This window comes from Lagopus muta, chromosome 1 (genome assembly GCF_023343835.1).
Source record: "Lagopus muta isolate bLagMut1 chromosome 1, bLagMut1 primary, whole genome shotgun sequence".
NCBI classification, from domain to species: Eukaryota; Metazoa; Chordata; class Aves; order Galliformes; family Phasianidae; genus Lagopus; species Lagopus muta.
In genome coordinates this window covers 103,807,963-103,833,640 of record NC_064433.1, presented here as the reverse complement: position 1 = coordinate 103,833,640, position 25,678 = coordinate 103,807,963, and the positions used below count along the sequence as shown (strand labels likewise).

The 25,678-nt window shown below is 44.7% G+C and overlaps 1 protein-coding gene across 8 annotated transcripts in view; it reads left to right on the top strand.

The window, feature by feature from the left end:
* Nucleotides 1-25,678, top strand: part of TIAM1 (TIAM Rac1 associated GEF 1) — a 172,192-nt gene that overhangs the window by 24,293 nt on the left and 122,221 nt on the right. For 6 of the 8 annotated variants that reach the window (XM_048934118.1, XM_048934121.1, XM_048934120.1 and 3 more), the window contains 2 exons: nucleotides 6,394-6,641; nucleotides 22,232-22,284. The gene's annotated coding sequence lies outside the window, so the exon portion shown is untranslated. The remainder of the gene's footprint in view (nucleotides 1-6,393; nucleotides 6,642-22,231; nucleotides 22,285-25,678) is intronic. The other 2 variants (XM_048934125.1, XM_048934119.1) reach the window with 1 other exon arrangement.

Sequence of the window (25,678 nt, the reverse complement as noted above, 5' to 3'; positions counted from 1 at the left end):
CCTGCTGGATATGTTTTTCTGAGCTTTATTTTGGCAATGTGAGCATTTTCCTAAATCCTTGGTGGTGCTTTGCTTTCTGGAGAAAGGGATCCTTGGCAGCACTTTTTCCTTTCTTCTCAGAGTAGAGAAGGAGGTGACTTGACTGTGATTTCATTTACCCCAGTAAATGTCCCAGTACCTATCACTTCTGAGGGTACATAGAGTGAGAACATCGATCACTAAAGCAGCACTCTATCTCTTAGATGTTTTTATAACTCTAGCAATGAAATCAAGCTTGTTTTGCCAAGTCGTTTACTTTTACTGTCTAATCAATTTCTAAGGGCTCTTGCCTGTTTGCTCTTTTCTGTCTGTTTAATTAACCCTTCTTTTTAGCCTTGTCCCACCCCAGTCGTTTTGCCAAGCTTGGGAAATAAAGATCAACTGAGAATGCCTCTTCAGCAGCTCCCTAGAAGGGCTGAGTCCCAGGAGCCTTTCCCAAAGGTGATTTGTACCCCCTGAGCACTCTCCTTCCATCTCTGTCCAAAGCTGAAGGAATCATGGGCTAGAGGGCAGCTCTTTTCCTTCACTTCCTTGACTTTTTTCCTGCTTTTTCTCAATAGGCTTATTGACTGCCAACTTATATACATGTGTTTTTAAAAGCTCCTATTTAGACTAATATTATTCTTCATCTTGCTGACCTGCTGTCACTGGTCAAAGAGAAAATCACCTTAGCATTCTTTTTCACGAGAGTAAGAGGATGTCTTAATGAATGCTTTACTGTCTGTTTTAATCATTATACATACGTTACCACATTGTGCCTTTATAGCTTCTGTCTGCCTAGCACAGGACAAAGTGGTGAAATCCATACTTGAGATTTTGCAGGTGCTTTTACATGTCATTAAGAATCATCGATATGCAGGGCAGTGCTGCACAGCGCTCTTCATTTTGCTAGGGTTGGAAATGGTGTCCATCATCGGTTGCCAAAGCTGTTGGATAACTGTAGGCCAGCAGAATTATAAAATCATAGAATCAGAGAACCATCAAGGTTGGAAAAGACCTCCAAGAGCATTCAGTCCAGCCGTCTGCCTATCACCAGTATTTCCTACTAAACCATGTCCCTCACTACAACATCTAGACGTATCTTGAACCTCCAGGGACTCTACCACCTCCCTGGGCAGTGCCTCACCACTCTTACTAGGAAGAAATTCTTGCTAATACCCAAACTGAACCTCCCCTGGTGCAACTTGAGGCCAAATCAGTTGCTGGAGTTGGAGGTGGACAAGGGTTCCTTGTTTCCTGGGAACCGTGGGGCACTGAAATGGCCAACTGGGCTCAGTACAGAAGGTAAGCTCAAGCAGTGGGCAGTTCCTCCTGTCCTCATGCTGCAGCGTTGACTTGGAGCATCTTCTGAATCTTGCTGTCACTCTCAAGTCTACTTACAACAGAAAGGCTATGTCCGAGCTTGATAGTTTGTATGAATTGACTTATTCTTCCAGGGAATTTTCCCTTCTTTCCTGGCTTCTTGATTAGCCTCTTCATTTCTGCCTTCTGCAGCTGTTCCTGGTCTTGTTCACCAGCAGAGATTGAATGTCCAAACACTTTCCTTCCACTTCAGAGGCAGGAGGCTGCGTGGAGAGTGCTGGATGAAGGTGGCCTGCACATGGATATATGGATGTGCTCCACAGCATGCAGAAATCTCCCTGCCCAGTGAGACTGGCAGCAATCACTGCTCTCTTCCCTCTGTGGACTGCAGCAAGTTGCTTGGTTTTGCTTTATGAGAAGAGGCGGGACTTTAAATGAATAAAACTCTGCCTTATAGGAGAGAAATTGGCTGTTGTTGCAGCTGCCTGCCATGTCTCCAGTCTGTGGGTGCCAGTGAGTGGAAAGTCTGCTGCCTTCTCACCTGTGCCTGTAGCATGGTTGAGAGTCAGTGTGAGTATTCTGCCTTTCCCTGCTTGCAGTGGGGAAGACCTGGGAGCAGTGGTGGTGAGGGAGAGCCCCCCATGCTGCTCTTAGCCTGCTGTGCCTAGAATCATAGAATTGTTAAGCTTGGAAAAGACCTCTGAGATCATCTAGTCCAGTCACCATCACCACCATGCCTAGTGAACCTTCCTCAGCCAGGAGGGAGGACTGGCTGAACAGTGAATTATCTCTTATTTATTTAAAGAGTGTTTCTGCACCCTGGAGAGTTCAGCTGGCCATTCTGCCTGCTGGTTTCCGACACTGAAAAAGCTGGGAATGCTAGTGGTTACATTTGTGTTGCTTCTGGCTCTCATGGTGTTAGCTTTTGCAAAAATAAAATGGTTTTAATGTGCTTGGCATGTGAGCTTTGATTGGAAATGAATGCTGTCAGCTATATTAAAACGACAATAAATTACATTGAAAACATGAGTTGGTTTTTAGGAACAGCACCAGCGCTATGCCGTAGATCGGGTAAGAACCCAAATCATTCAACATTTGTCCCCATGCTCCATGTCCCATACCCGGCAGTGGTGGCACCTGGCAATGCGGTGTTGTCAGTCGGTGTCCCCCTTCTTGGGCTGCTGCCTCCTGCTGCTGTATGTGCTCATTAAAAGCAATGGGCGAGGGGGAGATGGGAAGTGTAGCAAGGAGTGAGTTCTGATGGATAGGTGGATGAAAGCCGGCCTGACACATTCCTGCGTTCGAGATTTATAGCCTAATCGTTCTCTGCTTGCACAGCAGGGGCTGAGCCAGCATGTCGTTATTTACATACAGGGAACATTAAACAGCCCTCCCCCTTTAAACCATATGCGAGCATAAAATCCAACTAACCACTGCTGAGTAACGGGTAGCTGTAGAGAATGAGGATAGAAATATAGCAGAAACAAACACCGTGAAAAACAATTACTGCAAGAAGTAGTGTGGCATTGGTGTGTTATTTGCCTGTGCCAAAGTGGAAGTGTGTCCCTGTAAATCTGTGTCCCCTTTCTCGCCTCTAAGTGTTCTGCACACGTGTGGGAGGTTGGCTCTGTGTCCTGTGATGCTGTAAGAAGCTCGAGGAAGACATGGCATGCTGGTCTCTGCATCTCCTTTAGGAGCCAGTCCTGCACGCACTAGGATTAATTTATCTGATGCTGAGGCTCGCCGCTTGTGGTTGCCTGAACTGTGGTGATGTCATGCCAATGTGGGCATCTCTGGTTTGGCATCGTTCCTGTGGGTGCTTGGCAGCTCGTGTGGCTGTGGCCAGGCTGCTGCAGTGTGATGGTATAAGCTCTGTGTGTTCTAGCTTTGGGATTGGCAAAGGAGTTGGGGTCTGACATTGTTTTTTATTTCCTCTTTCTGGAGAAAAAATGTGTGGGGGGGTATTGTCCTCTGGGAGAAATCAAAGCAATCTGAGTTATCTGAAGCAAGTGCATGTAGAGCATTTCCCTCAAATGCAATATTTGTATGGATTATTTTCCTTGGTTGCTTGATTTCCTGAGAATATGCTGCCTGCTCTCTTGTCTTCTTCCATTGCTTACGTTAACCGTGCACTAGAACCTGCAAATAAGTTCCTAATAAAGGATAAGCATCCCCTAAAGGGTCTGCACTGCAGAAGCCATGCTTATCCCTCAGACAAGTTCTGGTGCCAGATGTAGGTACTGTGGTCTCAGCATGTGGGTCAGATGCAGCAGAGTAGTGGTAATTGAGAGAAGTGTTTGGATATATGCTCAGCTGCTGTCACTTTGCTGCTGGAATCCTCTTGGTAGTGATGGTGACAGGCCCCAGCAGAGCAGCTTTTCTCACAGAATCACAGAATGGTTTAGGTTGGAAGGGACTTCAGAGCCCATCCAGCCCCAAACCCTGCTGTGAGCAGGGCTGCTTCCCACCAGTTCAGGCTGCCCAGGGCCTGATCCAACCTGGCCCTGATTTCTGGGGTAAGGAAAGCTAATTCTGGTGGTACAGGGGGTTAAGAAAGTGATTTTGTATTACAGACCTAGAACACCATTTCCTTTTTGTGGCATTTAGCAAAGATGTCCTTGACATCTCTCTCATCATTTTAACTCCAGGACTCCTGAGCTCTGAAAGGAAGGCGATGAAGATGTGGATGGTGGCAGGCTTATAACATTTTTGTTCTTAAATCCCCACTATTTTTAAGTAGGATTTTGGAAATCAACTGTATTTTAATTTGGTTTGTCAAAGTATAATTACTGCAAATGAGGTAAGAAACTAATTTAAATACAGCAAGTGTAGTGGAGAATCCAATTTTCAGAAATCAGTAGAAATATAATTGGAGTCATTAAGTGCTGACTTCAGTAATTAAGAGTCAGCTTTTGACGTTTCAGGCTTGTGTTGCTAATTGCCCATGGAGAGGATAGAAAAATATTTTGTTTCCTGCAAAATAGGTTGCTCTCTGGATGGGGATTCAGCAGCTTTGTGCCTGCCTGGGCCAGGTGGACAGGTTGGATGGAGCCTTGGGCAGCCTGAGCTGGTGGGGGACAGCCTTGCTCATGGCAGCAGGTTGGGGCTAGGTGGACTTCGAGGCCCCTTCTAGCCTACACTCTTCTGTGTTTATATAACAGTGCAGCCTTTCCAGCTCTTCCCTTGCCCAGAGGATCCTGCGCTCCCAGGTGGAGTTGCAAACAGCCATGACGAGCAGTATTTCTCTGGTGAGAGATGCCTTGTTGTGATGTGTTGCAGGGTATGCAGTGAAGGCACATTCTTTGTGCTGGTGTTCTGGAAAGCATTATGCTAAGGCAGGCATGGAGGCTTGGTGCTTCATTCCACCTTGCTATTAAATTCGAATCTTGTATTACAGGCCATATAAAATAAGTGGGTGTCTGTGCAGACTTTAAATGTTCTTAAAGATATTTGTAGAATGGTGATGCAGTGGCACAGGCTGCCCAGGGAGGTGGTGCAGTCACCGTCCCTGAGGTGTTCAGGAGCCGTGTGGATGTGGCACTGAGGGACGTGGGCAGTGGGTGTGGGGGGGTGGGCTGGTGGTTGCACTGGATGATCTCAGAGGTCTTTTCCAGCCTTTGACAGATAACAGTAGGAGAATTGTGTCCTTGTCACCACTTGTTTGCCAAACTCCCCTTCAGAAGTTGAACGTTGTGCGTTTTTAACTCCTGCAGTTCAGCAAAGATGCTCTGTACTCCTTTGTTGTGATAATGGCAAAGCCATTAAAAGCTGAACATGCTGATAGTTATCATCATCTAAAGCAAGCCTTATATTTACTTTCCTATTAAAAATGCCAATTTTCCAGAGCAATGGCATATATGTGGTTTGTTCTTTCATTCTGCTTTTATTTTTACCAAAACCCCAGATAATGCTTGTCAACGTAAACCATGACAATGCCTTAGCCTGGGCCTTCAGTGTGGAAATGTGTTGATTCTCTTGAGCTTTTGCACTCGCAAACAAATCCATCAGCACCTGAGATCTCTTGCTCCGTGTTTCAGTTTGTGCTCACTTCTGAGGTGAGAACAACACTCATTGTAACCAGAAATCCCTTTTTGCAATTGTAATGTTTCTTGTAGTACTTTGCACAATTGTTTCCCTTCATTCCCTGGGGGGTTTGACCTTAAAGCAGAAAGGGTGGGTTCTTGTGTTCACGTTTTTGCTCCATTAGGAGCATCCTCTGGAAAGCACCTTGTGGTTGTGCAATTGAGATGTGAACTGCAAAGGAGCCTCATAGAGCTGCCCTGCAACCTGGCCATAGCCAAGCTGGCACCTAAGCCCTGGGCATCTCTCCTGTGCCTCTCTGCATCCAACCAACAGCTCAGCTGGGCTGCGAGCTGGGCTGCCTGCAGCTCACTCAGCTCCCCACGCATGGGCACCCAGCTAAGCTTCCGCTCGCAGCAGCAGATTAAGGGAATAACGAGGATACGCTTTGCTCTAGACATAATTTCTGCCTTGTTTTTGTATTTTTTTTTCCTTTTGTTTTATTTCTTTAGACAGCCTATACTGCTGCCTAATTGGATTACTAGGTCGTTACCGACTGGCCACGGACCGTGCAGAATCGGGACCGGTCCCAGAGGCTTAGTGCTTTGGGGAGCTGCTGGCAGCCTGCTGAGCTTACACGCTCCTCAGGGACCTCAGCAGAAAAATGGCATTTCCCACAGAACTGCATAATGGCAGTGCAAAGGAGCTGGTCTGTGCCTCCGCTTCACCTGGCTCCTTAGCTCTGGGAGAGTGGGGGGAAAGGCTTTGTTTCCAACTAGGGCTAGCCGTCATCTGGAAAATGCATCTAAATGTGATGCCTTGAGTGCAGTTCAGGTGTTTGCATATGGGAGATGAACAGCTCTTACTTAAAAAGTGCTTTGTATCTTAAACAAAACACCTCCTTGCAGTTTCCATGGTAAGCTCTCCTTCATGATTGAATAACAGTCATAAATGGTTACATAAAACACAAGCGGAACGCCACACCGAAGCTGGAGGCTGCACATGTCAGCTCTGTGTTTGTTCTTCCTACAGGGGAGAGCTCTGGCATCTCACAGCAAGCTAATTGGAGCTTCAGCTGAGTCCACGAGCTTCCTTCTGCTCGTCCTAAGTAAGGAGAAGCAGCAGGAGGAACAGCCAGGGCCAGATGGGACTGCACGGAGAGAGCATTGGAGATTCTGCTTGCAAGGTGCCTCTGTGCAGGTGGTGATGGTGAACTCTCTGGAGCTGCTGTGTTCACCTAGAACTTGTTAGACCTGTGGAAAAGAAGAGATCTTGCCAAGGTGAGTACAAGTGCAGGTAGCTTACATACCGGCAGGCTGGACCAGAGGTGTGAGCATTGCGATGGGTGGCCTGTGACTGTGGAATCTTCGTGTAGCCCAGTCCCATGCCTTGGGCTGAAAATGAGCTTGCCCTTGGATGGAAGGTTTGGGGTTTTCCCCACAGCTGTTACCAATCCCTCTGGTGCCTGTGATCTGATAAGGTGGAGGCTGCTCTCAGTGGTCGCCGCTTCACTGTTGCTGATCTGGACATTGTGCCAATGGCTTGGTGAGAATGGGATGTAGGCAAGAGGTCTGTAGGCTTGGGGTCAATGCATAAGTCTCTACCCCTACTCTGCAGGGAAATGAAGAGTAGAGAAGGCAGGGAGGAGCATAGACAGCATTGTTGCTATCCATCTCTGGCCTCTTGCTGCTCTTTCAGCCCAGCAGTGGCTGTTGTGGTATGGAGAGGGCTTCAGGCCTGTCTGGGGACTCCAGGGGACATCACTGTGCCAACTCCCAGCTTGGAAGTGTGGCAGCCTCACTTGTTTCTGGTGCCATGCAGAGGATGTTGTGTGGCTTCCCAAGGATGCTCCTGGCCCTGGACATGTCCAGAATAAGGGAGAGCGTGCTTTCTCCTTTTTTTCATCTCTTTTCTGCTTTTCCCTGGGGCTTTTGTTAACCGTGAAGCTGTTAATGCAAAATGAAGGCATGGAAATTTCATATTGTAGCAGTTAATCTGCCCTTCCTAATATTTTCCAGTTGTAAATTGCCAGTGCTAACAGGTACGTGCTGTTGCAACCGAGCAGCTGATCCTGCCAGGAGGCAGTGGCTGTTGTGTTTGGTTGTTACTGCCTCCTGGGAAGCTGTAACAGTCCCTGCCCAAGCACAGCACTGTGATTATTTTAACAGGGAGTTTCCAATTATTAGTTAGATGTATTTTTGCTAGATTTATTTTATGAGAAAAGGTGTTACATGGTCACGGGACAACCATTGCAAAGTTCCAAGCTTTGGCTGGGTCCCTGCAGCACGTGAGAGCTGCTGTTCCCATCTGCCCTCCGTTTGCTGGCTTTAGCCATCGGGAGCATTTGGATTAAAATGTTTTGGGGAGGAAGAATAAAGGAGAAGCTAAGCGCATTTCCTACCCTAGATTTTAGGAGTCACTTAAGGGAGTACGCTCGGATGAGTAAGGGCAGAGGCGAATTGCAAACTGTACTTACTGCACTCGTCTGGGGATTTTAGCCCTGTAGTTTGTGGCGTGAAAGCTGTGCTTTTCTTAAGAAAGAGCAATAAAAGCCAACAAGCTTAAAGACCCAGATTAATTTAGAAACTGTAGCGGGGGAGGTGAGCTGCAGGCAGAAGCGCAGTGACTCTGGCTGACCTCTCCATCAACTCCTCTAAACAGCGGGAGCTGCCTGAGCCGTGGTGGGACCGCAGTGTCCCCAGGATGCTGTGGCTCTGCACAGTGTTGCTGCGGTGCTTCTGAAGGAGCGGTGCCAGGATCTGTCCTGAAAACGCCGAGCAGTGCTTTTGTGCAACTTGATGAAGTTGGCTGGCTGCTGTACGCGTTCTCTGACGCTGCTCAGTGACTGTTATGAAGGATTTAATTATCCTGACGACCCACAGTAACAGAAGGAACAGGCCTGTTCACGTCGAGCCACCACAGTGTTCATGGTTATTGCATTTCCCTCTTTCCTTTTCCTCTTTCCTCTCCAGCAGAAAGCTACAAAGTGAAAGATGATGCCTGCGTTCCTCTTTCCCAGGCTGGTGCGTTACAGTGGTTCCTATGATCTTTGTTTATACAGATCTAGGGTAGATTAAAGCTCCTTTTAGCACTGTGGTGTTTGTCAGGAGGCTGGGTAAGCCTTTGGATGCATCTCACCGAAGACACTTTAGACCTCCTGGTAGCTTCCATCCTCCTTCCTTAATCGCACATTTGTGCAGCTGTTTGTTTTGTACAGCCTCATGAACCCCTGCTCTAGGAGAATTTTAACCATTTGCACGGTCTGTTAAAGCTACAGCTTCTAACATTACGTAGACTGAACAAGACTTTATTAACCTGCTCTGTGTGTGCACAGTACACCTTAGGGGGTTTGAGTAGCATTTTTGGATTGCTGCAGAAACTCCAGAGTACCTTAATTTCGTGCTTTGCCTCCACACGCTGCAGGGAACTGTTGGAGTTTGCACAGCAGAATGCACTGCATGTATGTGGGGCTACCACCTGCATGTGATTGGTGAGGAAAGGCCCACATACAAAGCAGTCCCATTTGAGGGGGTCATAGGGAGGTGGCTGGAAGAGCACAAAACCTTGCGAGTGTTGCTGTGGCTGATAAGGGTTTGAAGGCATCTATAGTTGGAGCCCTGAACAGTTGGGCTGGTTCCTTATCTTTATGTACCATGGCACTCCATCAAGTGAGAGTTAATTTTCCATTTCCTGAGTGAAGGAACAAAAGGAGGACTGCTGTTAGAGCCCTGGGCTGCAGTGAAGCTCTGCATATTCAGCAGAAATGGGGAGGCCTTGCTGTCTGGTTTACTGTGCTGTCTCCAGCCATTCCTGTCTCTGGTCTGGGCTTCAGCCTTGGTGGCTGCTCTGTGCTCAGAGTCTTCCCAAGTGGGGGCAAGGAGCACAGCAGTCATGTTCAACTTTGGTACCTTAATGAATTTTGTTTAGCAACACTTAAATCTCTCATCACTTTCAACTTTTTTTATTTCAGACATTGAAATGGAGGAGAAGACGACCATCATTTAGTTTTAATGTCAGGTTTTACTGGGAGTGTTACTTGTTACCAGTGAAGTGCACTTAAGTTCTGAATAAATCTTAGTAGGCACTTTTCATTTGACTGTATGGCCTAAGTAAGCTTATTATATAAGCCTCTTCTCAACAGTTTTAAAGCCTAATTAAATATTCTCTCTTCTCAGTTGTAAAGGAGATATTATTTTAATTACAGAAGCTTTCTTCTGGCATGCAAAGCACTATTCTACCAAGAAGAGTTTGGCAATTTCCTAGATTTGGTATGCACGCTTTCGTGTAATCTCAGTTGAGTTCAGCAGAAAGCTGACCAGAAGATATGGTGCTCAAGTATAAATTATACAGTCTTTTCCTGTTTCTGTCATTCAGAGCTGATGTGTCTTAACATTAGCGTGCAAGTTTCCATTCCTCATTGTTAGTGAAGAAAATGGAAAATCATTTTATGACTCCCTCCTTTCTTTGTCCTCACTTTACCATCTTTGCCATCTGTTAACCTTCAAAAGATATTTCTGTGGTCGAAAGCTTACAATTTGAATAGAAAAACTTCATGGTCTTTTATAACGTATGTAAGACTATCCAGATGTGTAACAGGTTGATGTGGACTGGGGCTCCAGTGACTTTGAAAATGAGACGACGACCACGCATACAGCTCCCAGAAAACCAATCAGTGGGCTATTTGTGGTTTTTTAAACATCTGGAATTATTTCCAGATTTTGCAGGAGACATAGTGTGCAATTGAGAGAGAATTGCTTCATTTCTGTCTGTCTCATTTACTCCCTTGTGTGGAAGACAAATAAAACTGATGGGAGATGGTTGTACGAACAAATGTTTATTGTTCAGCAGCGGTATGGTCTGCATAAGGTACTGCTTAGGTGTAGTTAATCCTTCCTTGAGGCAGCAGGATGCCTTGTACAACCTTCTGAAACTTCTTTGAAGCCTGTGATCTAGGCTCTGTTGGCTCAGAGCAACCAGGCGTGTTTCATGTAGGAGTTTGGCTGATGGAAGCCCTAACCGTGATTCTATGTAGTTAGGAATTTCAATGGCTTCTCACATTACCCCAGTTAGTCATTCCTCGTCTTAATTTTCCCTCCTCTCCTGAATTGCAAACCAGATTCTGCTTGGTGGATGGTGTGTATCACTGCTAGAATTTGCCCTGGCAACCAGATGGGTTTCCAAAAATAACTTACCCATTGTTGCAGAGCATCTCTGAACCTCGGGATGTTATACTGCGGTCTCAATGAGTGGCTTAAGGCTGTCATTTTGTTTCTAATGATTGAACAAAAATAAGCCGTACCGTGAGTAGACTTGACTTTGTGTGCAGAGTAATGCTGTTTGAGACACGAGAGAAATTCCTGCAGTGTTTACATGCTGAAGAAAAATGCCTTTGAAGGCAAAATATTTCTTCTGTGTATCCACGCGTGTGATTTTGTTTACAGCTTGTTATCTGAACAGTCATCTGCTCAGTGAGCACCTGGTCTTGAGAGAGGCCAAGTGCCTGGGTAGGCGGTGCCATGTTTGAAGTTACCTGCCTAAGGGGCTGCTCTTGGGCCTTTAGCCCAAGTACCCAGAGCTACCTGCAGGAGTGGATGGCCAGGTAACAAGGGCTTTCCTTGCTCAGAATGGGAATATCAAAGTTTTTGCTGCTGTTAGTCGTTGGTTTGTTTGTGTGTGTGCTAGTCTGGGAAATACATTTAAGGTACTTTTGGACTGTGGGCATTTTCTAGTTTCAGAATGGTACAAATCCAATATTTGGGATATCGGTGTTTCCCTGGTGCTGCAGGAAGATGAGAATGTACAGAGATGTGTTCAGTTGCTGGTGGTCTCACTGTAGCAATGCTGCCTGCTGTGATTATCTTGTCATTGCTTTTGGAGAGCATTCTGCAGCCTGACATCTTGTTACACTGCTTTTCCTGCTTATCAGCAGCAGCTCTCTGTATCTTTTTCTCTAGCCATCTCCTGAAAATCCCTTACACTTCATATATTTTTAAAACCTTCTCCCTCAGCTATTTTTCCTTTTAATCCTGATGCAAACTCAAAATGAGGAATCCTGGATAACTTGGCATCAGCCCTATGTTTTATGCATCAATTTTAATTGCAGTTAGATTGAAAACCTAAATTCTCTCATGTAAAAGAGTAAAATGAAGATACCAAAAACTTCACTGTGTTTGGATTAAAAACTGAATTTTTGACAGAGGGGAAGAGGTGATAAGCATCTCCTTGGCAGTGGTGGGAGCTCGGCTGGGAGGTGGGAACTCGGTTGGATTGCTGCTCGGCCTTCCCAGGGCAAGGCCTCAATCCCCAGAGATCTACAGGCACTGGATTAATGGAATCTCTTGGAAATAAGCTTTTGTAGACTCTGCCAAGGAAGCAGGTAGTTCTCTGGACACTTTACTTAGAGGCCTCCTTGGCTTTACCTGATATGAACTGTGAATGTGAATTTCATGGTGTGAAAGGGTGTCTGTGGGGGACTGCACCGAAGGCTTGGGCCAAAAGCCAGGTGAAGTCAATGAAAAATTCCTAAACTGTTGTTGGTGGATTGTTGTTTTGTGTCCAGAGTGGCTTTATGTTGACTACTGTGCTTTATGTTGACTGTTGTAAATAGTTTCTAGGTGATACAAAGAGTAGTGAGTTTAATGCTTGTTTTTCCTTTAAATGAGATTGGAGTGGGTGAGAGCAGTGTTTGCTGGTAGCTGCTAAAGGAGGGAGACATAGATGTAGTATTCAAGGATTTTGCTTCTGATGTGATCAAGCTGTACCATGCAAGATTTTCTTACTCCTGCCTTTGCAAAACTGAAGTGTTTCTTAAATACCATATGCTTGTTTGTCTAGGTTTATTCCTTCTTAATTCAGAAGTGAATTAAAACAGTGGTAGATAACTCAGTATAAATATGTGATGGCATGCAAGATGTAGGTTCTCGAGGGCCAGAAGTTACATAGATTGCTAGTATGGAAAATGGAGAACTGCTAGAATTAAAGAGAGATGCTAGACATTGATTTGCTTGTATGGATGTGGGAGAAGGGACAATCAAATGTAATATTTTCTCTGAATTACAGAGCGAGGTCCTTTATTATCTGCACCCTCTAGGGTATTCTATATTCTCCAGCATATTTTTGCCATATGTGTTTAGTTTCCAGAAGTTTATATACATTATCTGCTTTTCGTTCCAAGCAATGTAACATTTATTACTAGTTTCATGAGTTGTTGTTTCAGGGGGAAAAAAAATCTGCATAGATCTGCCTGTAACTTTGATTTCTGCTCTGGCACCACATGCAATATATACCATCTGCACCAAAGAGAATCATAAAAAATATGCCTATCAACCAAGTCACTGTATAGTTGTCTCAATCTCATTCACTGTGACGCACACTGTTTTGAGGAGGGTCACCAATAATTTGCTGTTGGTGGGCAAGATGGCTTTTAACTGCTCACCCATCCCCATACAGTAGCAAGGGATGATCCTCAAGGTCTTTCCAACCTCTGTGATTCTATGATTTATTCCCAAGGGAGGGGAGAGCACACCAGAAGCACAGTGGCAAGGAAGTCTTAAGGGGGATCACGCAAGGAAGCTTCTTGATAGCAAAGTATTTTGCTTACAGTTCGTGTCCTTTGCAACCTTAACGAATAATGGATAAAAAGACTGGACATAACTATAATTAAATAGAGGAATCGCTGCAGTGCTGTAACATTGTTTTCTCTGCTCACCTTCTTCTTGAATTACTTATGCTTGATTGTTACAATTGATTGCAATTGTGAGAGCTAATTTTAGTACATAAATTTTCCAACGGAAGCCTGCCAACTGTTTGTGTAATGGAAGGCAACAACGACAGAGTTTGATACAAGGTATATTTCTCCCTTTCTCCAACTGAATGTTGGCAACCATTTCATGGGCTTATTTGCATATATATATGCACATATATAACGCGTGTGTATATATATACAACTACATGTATGGACATATATATAGCCAGAGAATAAGAAAACTTAGCCAAGTCCCTGTGAAAAGCTGCAGAGCAACTTAGATAACTGTGATGAGTTTTAGGAACCAGCTGATGAGAAAGTGATCGTTTCCTTAGATAGAGAACAAATATTAAAAGCAGTTGAGTTTGATCTTGAACTTTGCATGATGGAAAAGAGGACAAATAGTGTTCCAACCTTAAAAAAAATCCAATATGTTTATTTTATGAAATTGAAGACAAGCATATGGGTATATAGATCTGGGCCATTAGAAAATGTCATGGCAGTTTTCCTAGCAGCCTGGTCCGATTTCCAAGAAGTTCATTGTCAGAACTTGCAGGAAGAGTAGATTTCAGTTGCCACAGAATAAGCAGCAAAGGTTTATTTCCTAAGTGAATTCTAACTCAAGGGTGAATTTGCCTTCCATGTCCTGTTTTTGTATATATCCTGGATTCAAGATATAGTAATTATCAAGGCTGTTTCTGAGGGCCTTTTCTCTTTCACATGCCAAAGAGGAGGAAGAATTTTTAAGTGGTCAAGAGGGTGTGAAGAATGCAGGTGGGTTGGTGGAGTTTAAGGCCCCATGGATTCTATGGATTGAAAAGCGTGACTTTCAATCCATCACCTAGCAGATAAATTTTGGTTACTTGCATTATTATGTGAGCACATTTGTAAGGTAAGGTACGCAAACTAACTGCAACTCATGTCATCTTTCTCGCACAGGTTTTTGGTGTCTCCTCTCACTCACTTTTCTCATCCTGTCATTCTAGATGTGATTGTTTAAAAACAAGTTATAATTTGAAGCTCATATTGTACAAACATTTACCTCGGTCATCCTCCTGGAGTTATTCACTGATGTTAAGCTTTGGCAAAGTCATGGCCAAGTATGACAGGTGGAGGATCTATATTCTTGAATCAGCTCTTTCTTTTGTCTTCATTTTGGAGATTTTTAGTTCAACTCGGTGCCATATGGGGTTTACTTAAGGAGAGAGCGTGTCTCTGTAAAAGCGTCTTTAAAAGGGATAGAACAGTTTAAATATGTTCAAGAGAATTAGTTAAAATGCCTTTCAATTGAAAGGAAACAAGACTTTTTTTTTTTTCTTTTTTTCTTTTTTTTCTTTCTTTTTTCTTTTTTTTTTTCCAAAATAAAGCTCCAGCCCTGTGGAATGTTTTGCATCAATTACAAAAGGAACTTCAGTACATTTTTCTAAAACGAGGAATGAGCAAACTGCATCTGCTAGGTGTGGGAGTGACATTTCAAAATCCCACTGACAGTTGAATTATCAAACTAAACATCATCTTGCTCGTCCTGGTGCTAAGTGAGTAACTCCCCGCTTTCCAGAAGTGAAATTGTCCCCTCTGAGGGGTGAAATTGACCCAAGGAAAGCGCTGCTGGAAACCCTCTGAAAGGGCAGAGTGCTCAGTCCTCTACCGCAGTACATTTTAATTTCTGCTGGAAACTTTAGAGCTCCCTATTCTTAACATTGTAACAACATGAGGCAGGGCTCCTGGATTTACTTAAGTTTATTTGGCAAAGCTGTCTTTGTCTACCCTGAAATAAAAGTAGCTGTATGCTAGTTTGTGCCATTCAGTGTTGGGCAGCTCCTGGCTCTTTCCTCATGGCTGTCAGAAACGCCTTGTTTAGGCCATGTGTGTACATAACCCTCCTTGACTTATCAGAACTGACTGAAGACAGGAAAAAGTATGGCATTTCCTGAACCATGGGGGCTTTCACTGTTGGTTTATACATCAAAGTTTCTTTGAATGATAAAGTAATAATAGTCTGTGATGCTATAGTGATGTTCCTCAGTCATAGTTACCTACTTATTTATATCACAGTTTTCATCGTTGAATCACTGGGTACATCACAAAGGCAGACCTTTGATGTCTTATCTGTTCTGATGGGAATGGACTGTGACTTCTTTGAGAAGTGAAATGTCACAGCAAAGGTCACACTGTGGAGCTGCTACAGAGCTGGGAAGAAGGCCTCTACTGTAGGCTGTCAGATGAACAATGCCATTCCCAGTTTCAGCTTTCTGTTATTTTGCTTTCAGAAAGATTGCAGGATCAGACAATTGTGTGGGCTTGAGAACTCTCTGATCCCACCTTCCTCTCAGAAAGCATTTACAAGCATTTATATATATATGTGTGTGTATATGTGTATGTGTGTGTGTGAACAGTAATCTGATGCAGGAGCATCGTGCATATTGCTGCTATGTTTCACATTGTTGCCTATGTTATGAACGAATTTGTCACATTAGTCTAGCAGTCATTTACTCAGTCCCTCGGTCCTACGTAAACTTAGATCTCGCAATCCTATCACAAAGGGAGCAGTGACATAGAATCACAGAATCATTAAGGTTGGAAAAGGCCTCTGAGATCCCCCAGTCCAACCATCAGCCCACCCAACCTCCACACCCACTGCCCACATCCCTCAGTGCCACATCCACACAGCTCTTAAACACCTCCAGGGATGGTGACTGCACCACCTCCCTGGGCATCTTGTTCCATTAATGGGAGGAAGGCACTTGGGATACTGTTGCAAAGAGTGAGTTTGAAGGAAGAGAAAGGCTGTGTGGGCAGGTAGAAAATAATTTTGGCAAGGTAATACAGTAGCCAGAGCCATGGACAGAACCAGGAGCGGTAATGAAAGAGAACTAGTAACGTCAGGGAAGATGATTTGAAGGGAAAACTGCAGATGAAAGCAGATAGAGGCCTGCTGTCTTTGATGTATCTAACAAGCAGATCCACGGAAGCTCAAGGGGAGAAGAATGGCAGTGATCAGCTGCACCTGCTGCTCCTTGTCTGGCAATCCTTGGACATCTGTAAGCTTCTTTGTGAGCATCTTTGTAAGCTTCATGTGAGCTGCATGTGACAAGAAGCTCATGTTGCTATAAGCACAGATATACTTGTTTAGCTGGGAGGCATTTCTGTGATGGCTGCCCTTGCTGTGGAAAAGCATGTGTAGAGCAGAAATCAGAGGTGAAGACCTTGGTCTACTGCTATGACAGCAGTCATAGCACACTGCGTCATGTTTTCTCTAGGGGCCCGGTGTACTTTGGTTTGAGCTGTAACATCACTCCTGTGCTGCTGGGGGATGCAAAGCTGGCATCTCTGGGGGAGGGGAGAGGTGCTGCCTTGCCCACAAGATGAGATGCCACCTGAAAATGTCATTCTCTGAATTCAGGTAGAAGCTGTACTTTAAATAAAACTACTCACTATATATGCAACGGCTGTTATTTGCCTGTTCTCTCCAAGGTCCTACTATTAGTGAGTTTTTCCCCTCTTGAGGCTTTCATGTTTCTTCACAGTGTTTAAACACCACAGCACAGTCGTTAGTTGTGGATAAGCAGGGAGGATGGAGCTGGTTATGGCCAGAGTGACTGGTAGATGTGACAGGCAGCAGCAGCATGCTGTGTGCCATGCTATATGTCATGCCATATGCCATGTTCTCTATGGGGCTATAGTGACAGCTGTGCCTGGGGTTGCTGTGGGGCTGCAAGTTGACTGCAAGTACTACTTGCATGGTTGGAAAGTCTAGCTCAGCAACACAGGCTGGGATTATGTGTAGGCACCTTGTAACCTTTTCTTATGTTATTTTTGATAAGGCAACATTGTTAGTGAAACAGGGCTTGGTTAGTTGAAATGGCTCACTGCAGAGTGGGTTGCTGCATTTGCAGGGCAAGATGTGATTCCCCTCAGGTGCTGCAGCCAAACCTGCAATCTGCATCAGAGGCTTACTGGGAAAAACACAGAAGAAACTGTTCTGAGCAGCATTGTGGTGATGGTGCATGGCTCAGTTTGATTGCAGTGTGCTCCTTGTTTGGACTTACTTTCCAGAAGAAAATAAAATTGCTTGCTGGAGAGTCAAAACAGGATTATTATTATTATTTTTTTCATGCTCCAAGACTGAGCTGATGCTGAAGGGAATGGTATTATCCCTCCGCTTCCTCTGCTGGGCCCTGTGTGCCTCTGCCTTGTGGTGTCTGCCCCAGTATTCTCAGGCCACGTGGCTGAACAGGGACCTGCCATCATCAAGTGCATTTTCAGGCACTGATTTGACTGGCATGTGGGTGCAGCCATGCTGGGGTGGCATGAAGGAGTCAAAGGGGGTGTGTGGTCTTGGTTAGAATGAATAGTGGGAGTGTGCCTATGTGATACACCTTCTGCCCTTCAGGTTTAACGACAGTGACAATGTTCAGCTGCTGGAGTGATTGGTACAGAAAAAACACCTTACAAAGCCCACTCGTCTCAGTCCTTCCTTTCTGCTCTGTGTGTTTATACCAGGCAGCACTTCTGTGCTGCGCAGCAGACAGAGCACTGGCATAGGTTGCCCAGAAGCTGTGGAGTCTCCTCTTCAGAGGTCTTCAAAATCCAACTGGACTTGGCCCTGGGCACCCTGCTCTGGATGTCCCATCTGCAGTAGGGGTTGGGCCAGGTGGACGCAAAGAACCCTGCCAACATCAGCTCTAAGATCCTGCGGTACAGTCAGTGCTTCTCAAGTAAAGCTGCTGCAAGGCAAATCAGAAGTATCTGCAGCTGTAACTATTACTTCATAGTGGTAAGTAAAGGGTGGATTTCTAGGTAGAGCTGATTGCTCCATGGGCTGTTCCTGGGCTGCAACATCAGAAGTGCTGAGAGCTGTGCATTGGGAAAGCTGGGCTGATATTCTCACGGAGATAGAGCTGTCTCGCCTGTGAATGCTGTGTAACCAGGGCTTCGACTTGCTAATAGTGACGTAACTATGAGCAGTCAAGAATGTGTTGGAGGTGTAATATGAGAAGAAATGGGGTGAGGTAAGAGACAAGTCTTGGGCAATGACACAGGAGGGGATACCACAGTAAAAAAGGGAGGAATTCCCTAGCAGATGAGTGACAAAACAACATTAAAACAGGTTTTTGATATTAGATGGAGGAGATGATGATTCAAGAAATGTAAACATATATTGTGGGGGTTTGGCCTGTAGGAACAGTGTGCTTGTAATAAATGAAATGGGAGTATCTTAGTTCTTTTTTTATGGAAGAGGTGGATGTTTTACTGAGGCATATAGACAACTATATGGTGGCTCAGTTTGCTGACAGAAGCCATGAGTTTGCATGAATAGTATTGGGCACAAAAAAACATGGGTAGCTGGCCGTGTCTGGAGGGTAAGATCGTCAGTGTGGTGTGTCAGAGTAAGAGGTGGGAGAGAGCAGGATAGGGTGATTCCACCAGCAATGTGGCATTATGCTTAACCTAGCAACCTACCCCCAAGCTTTGAGACAAGTCTCTGAAACACAGAATTGCTTCTCCCCCCCACCCCCTTGTCTCTGTACATAGTTCTTCTCTTTGCCTCTCTTGTCCCTTTACTAGTTCTGCTCTTGGAAGCTCCTATGCTGGCTGCTGTGCTTTGAGCAGACTCCTTGCCCTCCAGCTCATGTGGCTCTCACTGCCACCATTACTGAAGTGACCCCAGTCCTTACAAGTGTGACAGGAGTTCTTGTGCCCTGCCTTCCTTGGGAGCCAGTTGCATGAACCCCTGAGTTGCACAAGTTGTCTTTTTGATAGAGTCACAGACAGAACACTGGGGAAATATCATGACCAGCTCTTTCCACTGCATGCCATAGGGGTGACTATTAGAAACTGAGCTTGTAGTCTTGACTGTGTAGTGCAGCCTACGTGACAGTTATTTTTTTTTCCAGATTTACAGCAAGATAGGGGGAAGCATTTGGACGTGACCTGTCTATAGCTTGAGATAATTTCTGCATTGGCAAACACGCAAAGAGATAAAGCAATGGAAAGCTCAGAGCTAAATCTCCTCTGTACAAATGCTAGGAGCATATGTAATAGGATTGTTGAATTAGAGTTACATGTTTGCAGGGATAAGTACAGTATGGTGATATTGTACTGTCACAGCCATTTTAAATCAGAAAAAAAGACAGGATTTGCAGTGGTTGTTGGGGATTCTTTGGTTTTGCTGTAGACTTCTAGGACAACAAAAGAGTAGAAAAGGCTTTTGTAGATGAGGCAAAACAGATCTCTGAGATGACTGGAGCCATGACTGAGGGGAATCTCAGATGGAAGAAGCAGGAATGCTCTGACCTTACTGTAGTAAGGTATCAAAGATTATTTTTACACAAAATACACAGAGAAGTAAACTGTGGAGGAAGAGGGGCAGAGCCCAGGCAGCTGGAAGCAGCTCACCTGCTCTTGCTCTTTGCTTGTGCCCAGCACAGGGGAAGCTGTGAGAGGAGCCAGTGTCACTTTCTCAAGCTCTGCCAGGGAGGTAGAAAGCAAGCTTTGCAGTGGGAAGCCTTGGGTTTCGATGTGCATTTTGTGCCTTACAGAGTGACAGTGCTGCCCTTAATTAGGATTACCACTACTGTACCTTCAGACTTCCATATTAACATCCTTTGTGTGTGTGTAGTAATGCTGATATCATTTCTGAGAAAAGAAAGGCTGCTAGAGCAGGCCTATAAAGTGAACTGGTATTGCTGCATGTGTCTCTTGGTGCATGGCTCAGGGCTGGCCGTGGATGTGGTTTCTGAAGGCAGGAGGACAGCACATACGTGGGAGTCATCACCACAGGACACCTTCTGTGCTTCTAAGGGTTACAGCGAGGGGATGGCTGTGGGCAGTGCTGTTGGGACTTGGCAAGTGGTCTTCTGAGAGCAGCAGAGGCTACAGCTGTAGAAGGGATGTGTGGTGTCCCACTAATACTTGGGTTGGGGTGGTTATGAGGAAAAGCACAGAGACTTCATAGAATCATTAATGTTGGAAAAGAACTCTAAGATGACCCAGTCCAACCATCAGCCCACACCCACCATGCCCACTGACCATGTCCCTCAGTGCCGCATCCACACGGCTCTTGCACTCCACTGCTCCCCTAGGCAGCCTGTTCTTTTAATAAGAAAACAAAAGGTGGGCTTTTCCAGGCTCTTCTTAAAGTGGTGGCTACAGATTTTTCTCTTTTTTTTTTTTTTTTTTTTTTGCTGAATGCAGCCTACAGAAACTCCTCAGAAGAGCACAGAGCCCTGGGGTCACCCATGTGGACCTCTCACATCCTCTCTGCCTCTCGTCCCCTTCACCCATGAAAATCTCCATCCGTGCTGATGACTGCCATGACCGCTGCAATGCAGCTGCTGGGTGAGGATGCAGCATGGCCCATTTCCAGCTTCTGCTCAGCCTCACTGCTGCTGCTGCGGGCAGCACTATGTCCAGAGGGCTGCCATGAGAATCCTGCCCACTTTATTTTTAGTTCGGTTTAGGGGATTGCTACATTTCCATGCTTTTTGTTGTTGCGGTTGCTAATCCTGCGGGCAGATTGATCGCTTCCTTGTATTCTTGGCTTTTATTTCGTTTACTTTATTGGTGAAAATTATCTTTTTGTATGTGTTGCTGTTTTTTTTTTTTTCTTCCCCCCCCCAACTTTTCACTGTATGCCAGCACTGGCATGAATAAATGGGAAGATGCCACACGTCAACTGCAGGTTACCAAACCCTTTAACTGTGGCCCTGTGAAGCACAGCTGAAACCTAGCCCTGGGCCCTCCAGCTGTGGCAGGAGAAGGTCTCCCTGTGGGAGCAGGTCTGCCCTCAGCAGTTGTCTCTACTCTTTCTGGCTAGGTTGCTGTTTGACCGCAGCCAGTGCGTTGTTAACTAGCAAAAGACTGTTCGTGTTGAATTATGAACACATAAAACAGCAGCGGGATTTAATTAGGCAGCTATTCAGAAAGCAGGTGCTTCCTTTCTGGGTTTAAGTTACCAAATTCATCAGGGCATTTCAACTTTGTGCAGTTTAAATTCCCTGCTCCTGAAGAACAAAGTCATTTTCTCAGCTTTGGAGGCTGACATCTGCTTGCAGAGATTAACCGTGTTCCTATAGCAGCTGGCACAGATTTTCTTTGTGGAGGGGATGTATGGAAGAGAGCATTAAGCCCCGGTACAAGTTGCTGCACTCAGATGGAAATTGCTCTGCAGGTTTTGAAGAAGGTGCATTTATCAGAGGGATGCCTGGTGGTGTTACATCACCTGTGGGTTTGGGCCAGGTTTGAAAGGGCTGGCTGTGCCGCGTGCAGCTGAATGGCAATGGGAGGTCCTGTGTTCTCCTTATAAGTCACAGGGGCTTATTCCACAACGCAGAGAGCAACTGCTTTAAATAAAGAGCCATCAGCAAGCACTTGCATGGAGCTGTGTTTGTGGATGGAGTGAAGACAGTTGGTCAGAGAGAGCGACCCCGGTCTGTCTGGGCTGGGTGACTGCTCGGGAAGCCGTCCGTCAGCCACACTTTGACTCACCGAACAGCATGTGGTGATAATATTAGCTGGGCATAAATGACCTCTTACTGCTCTAGCTGGATGAGTGTTTTACAGCCTTATTTTTAAGATTCATTTTTATTTACTGTTTTATACCTAAGTCAGTGCTTTCTGTTTATTGCTTTTTGAGAGCCAGTCTAAACCACGCTTGGCCCCCTAATTTAATGTTACTGACAGCGTGCCATCCAAAGGCAAGCTTTTTATAAAACTCCAGATCAATAGAAATGTTACAATTAATTAAAACTGAGTCCAGTGGAAAGAGCTGCTTTTAAACAAGGGAATATTCCCTGCAGGACTTGCAACCTCAGATCCTGCAGCCGTGAGTGCCTGGAGTGAGCTGACTGGGAACAAAAGTGGAACCGACTTAATTGGGTTTCGTGGCTCTGGCAAAGTATAAAGAGCAACAACAAATAGTGAGAAGCAATTTGGATTTGAATTATTTTCCCCCTTACGTTAATAGGTCGAGGTGATGTTAGTAATAAAAATCTGGCTGGCTCTTTGGCTGCCAGAATTTGGCAGAGGTCTGTTGCAGGTAATGAGGGTCATGCAGATTAACACCAGCTGCGTGTCTGGCCGGGTGTTTGAAGCTGACCTGTTAAGCTTTCTTTTTCATTCCAGAAGCTACAGAGGACAACAAATGTTTCCCGGCCTTCCTACTGTAACACCCTGATGTGAGTAACAACTGTGGTGGTTTGTTGTTTTGGTTGTTTTTTGTTTTTTTTTTGTAAATAAACTTTTTTGTGTATCCATCTGCAGCTGCTGCTCACCCCTCTTTTGCTCTGCTTATGTGTCCATTCCTTTCTCAGTCCTAAAGCAGTGCTCCACAGCCTGCAGAAGAGAGCGAGCGGTCTCTTAGAAATAAAAATGGGAAAACTTCTCTGTAATATGAAATATAATGCACAGTGAAATGTTTATGTGAAAAATCATGTCAGCAGCTGCATCTTTTATCAAAGAATATATATTCAGAAATGTTTATGTGGAAACGTGACAGCACTAAATCTGGGTAGTCAGTCACTAATCTTTGCAAAGATACAAAGCTGGTTAAGGAAAATAATAACATTCCCCTGAGGCAGCCTGTAACTTATAATATATGTAAGACCCAAGCATTTAAAGGCTCCTATCCTGCCCTTATTCTCCTCCACACTTCCTCCATGTGGTCACTCCAAATTGCTGCCAGCTGGCCTATTTGTCACATGTGTTTGTTTGTACTGCCTCTAATTTTTGACCTTTCAAAGAGACAGACAAAATCTGTGGCTTATGCAAATCTTTGAATTTACAGCCAGCCCAGCCTACTAGTGGGAAGGAAAAATACAGTGAGTTTAAACCACAGAAGGGAACAGATTCAATTCTGAAGTACCTCATTACTGACCATGGGCTCTAGCTTATGTATAAATGAGTTGGAGCCTTGCCTTTTCTGCCTGTGATTTTCTTACCTCTCTATTGCCTTCTCCCCTTATTGCATAGAGCACCATAGGTTCCTTCCACACTACGTTCAGCCTGACAAATAAGCCCTGTTTTGTTTGTTCCAGGGTTCCAAGCTTTTTCAAGTGAGAGGTTTTATGGTGTGGCATGTTTATAAAGGCAAAAACAGAACAGAGGGGGAAAAAAAAATTAAAAAATTCTGCATTGTAGAGAAAGAAGAATGAAACTAGAAGACTGATCTGTCATCCAACAGAAGGCCCCAGTGCGTGGATAAATGGCAAGACAGGCAGCCTGGGTGATATTTCCAGTTTCCCTGGAGTGAAAGCACATGCAGTTTACAGTGGATAATGAAATGTTATGAAATGTTATATTTTTTATGAGGAATATGTTAATTCTGCCAGTACGGTAATCCTGAGGCTCCAGTCCACAGCAGGGCTGACATTTATGTTATGAAGAGATGTGCAGACATTTATTGGGATATAGGCTGACAGTACATGTAAAAAACAAACAAACAAACAAAGAAACAAACAAGCCACAGGGAAAAATGTGAAAAATTTCCTTTTCATTCTCTTTTTCTTTCTCTCCCATTCCATCATATCAAATAACAACTAATGTCAAAGGGATTGCTGCTCTGAAAGGTGCTGCACTATTTTGTGATTATGGCAAATCCAAACGTTAATTTCTTTTTTTTTTGTGTGTGTGTGTGTGTGTATGTGGGTTGGGTGATGCCATGTGTGACAGTCAGACCAAGGAGCTGATCCAGTATATAAACCATGTGCAGCTCATGCTGTAGGTTTGCTCTGTTTCCCCGATGTGCTTTGCTGCAGCATGATGGAGGCACAGTTCCCAGACAAAGCTGTCCTTTTAATCAGGTGCTGTGATGGCCAACATTGTTTCCCAAGGCTTTGGCTTTATGTGAAACTCAAGGGCCATCAATGAGAAGTTTGCCTCTGGCAGGAGAGGAAGGTCTCCCTCCTCTGCAGCCCAGTGGCAGTTAAAACAGAATGATGTGCATGTCTTGCCACGTTCACAAGCAAAGCTGCCTTACATTATGAGAGGCTTGGAGTAGTCCTGGAGCTGACTCCAGTGTTGGTGGGGGAGGGTGTTGCAGGGCTGACATAGGGTATATAGGAAGGGAGGAGTAGGAAGGGCATGCACGTCCTTTCCCTTTTTGTGGGGAAGGGTTGGTTCAAATAACAGGAGGTTACAGCCTCAGTCATATTAGCACCTGAATATGTTGATTTTGACTCAAAGCCCAGCCTGGAGATACTGCATTTAATGAAGGTGCAATGAAGATCTTGCTGGCTTTCATTTCCTGAGGTTGCTCTGGGTCACTCATGCTGTGGGATCACCTAATGGGGAGGTTGCAGGAGATGTTTGGCCTTCCGTGGTTTTTATTCTGCTTTTGCAGGGCTTTCTCCAGGGTGTTCCTCTATGGCTGATGCAGGAGGCTCCCCTTTAGTGCAGCTGATGGGTATGCTCTGAGGCCCACCCTGTGTCCCTAACGTGGGTGAGGAGATAGATGATCACACCCTCTGTGCTGTCCTGACCTCGTCTGGCCTGCCTCCAGATAGCTCAGCTGGTTTTTGCTGAGCTCCAAAACGTGGAACGTGATCATTTAAGTCTGAAGAATTCCCTTATCTGCTAATTGTAGCTACAGAGGGGGAAGCTGGCCCAAGTCATAGAAGTGATTTCTTCAAGTGCAGCATTCTTGGCATGCAAAAGCTTGTGGTATCTGATTACTGTTTTTCAGCAAGTAACGCAACTGATTAAATCAAGCTATTGTACTGCTCTGCAACCTATTTCTGTGCTCTTCCTGCCACTACCCCATTTATTGCCAGTTTAATGCATACTCACTACTGTTTATACCATCCTGCTGTATATTAATCACGTATTTATGGGAGGGGAAATAGGAATAGATCTGGCAGGAGAAATAACTTGGTTTGCACAGGCTTTTGCAGAGAAGCATCTGTTCTATAACACTGACATCTCCCAGAGCTTCTTAGAGTTGATACATAGAGAGTTTTTGAGACAGAAGACCCTTGTCAGGCAGCTGAAGTCCTGCTTGTGGTTAGCCATGGTGGCCCAGGATATGGAGGATTGTATATGATGAATGTATGGCAGGGTTATAAACTTCTCTAAACATTCATTTTAAGATACCATTTAATCTTTCTCTCTCTTGATTATTTTTTTTTAATTGAACCAGGTTTTTAAAAGACATTTAGAAATACAAAGATAAACGCCAAGGAGAAATAATCAAAATAATCCAGAAGCCAAACTCCTGTTGGAAATGGTAGATAACCAGTTAGCAGTGGATAGAAAATGACTAGGAATAAATGGTAGTGCAGCTTATCGTGCAATTCCTATGTTTTTAAATGATTTTTATAAAATGAAGAGGTTCTTTTTGGAGCCAGAAGTTGGACTCAGTGACCCTTACGAGTCCCTTCCAATTTGGAATATTGTATGATTCTGTGACCTAAGGCAGGCAGTACTGCAGTCAGGCTTCCAAATGTTGTATTTAATCAAAAGCCAGTCTCTAATACTCAAGAAAGAAGCAAATACTGAAAAGCCTCAAATAAAAGGAACAGGCAGGACTTTAAAAGTAAAAAAAAAGAAGTTCAGATAAGGAAAATTAATCAGCAG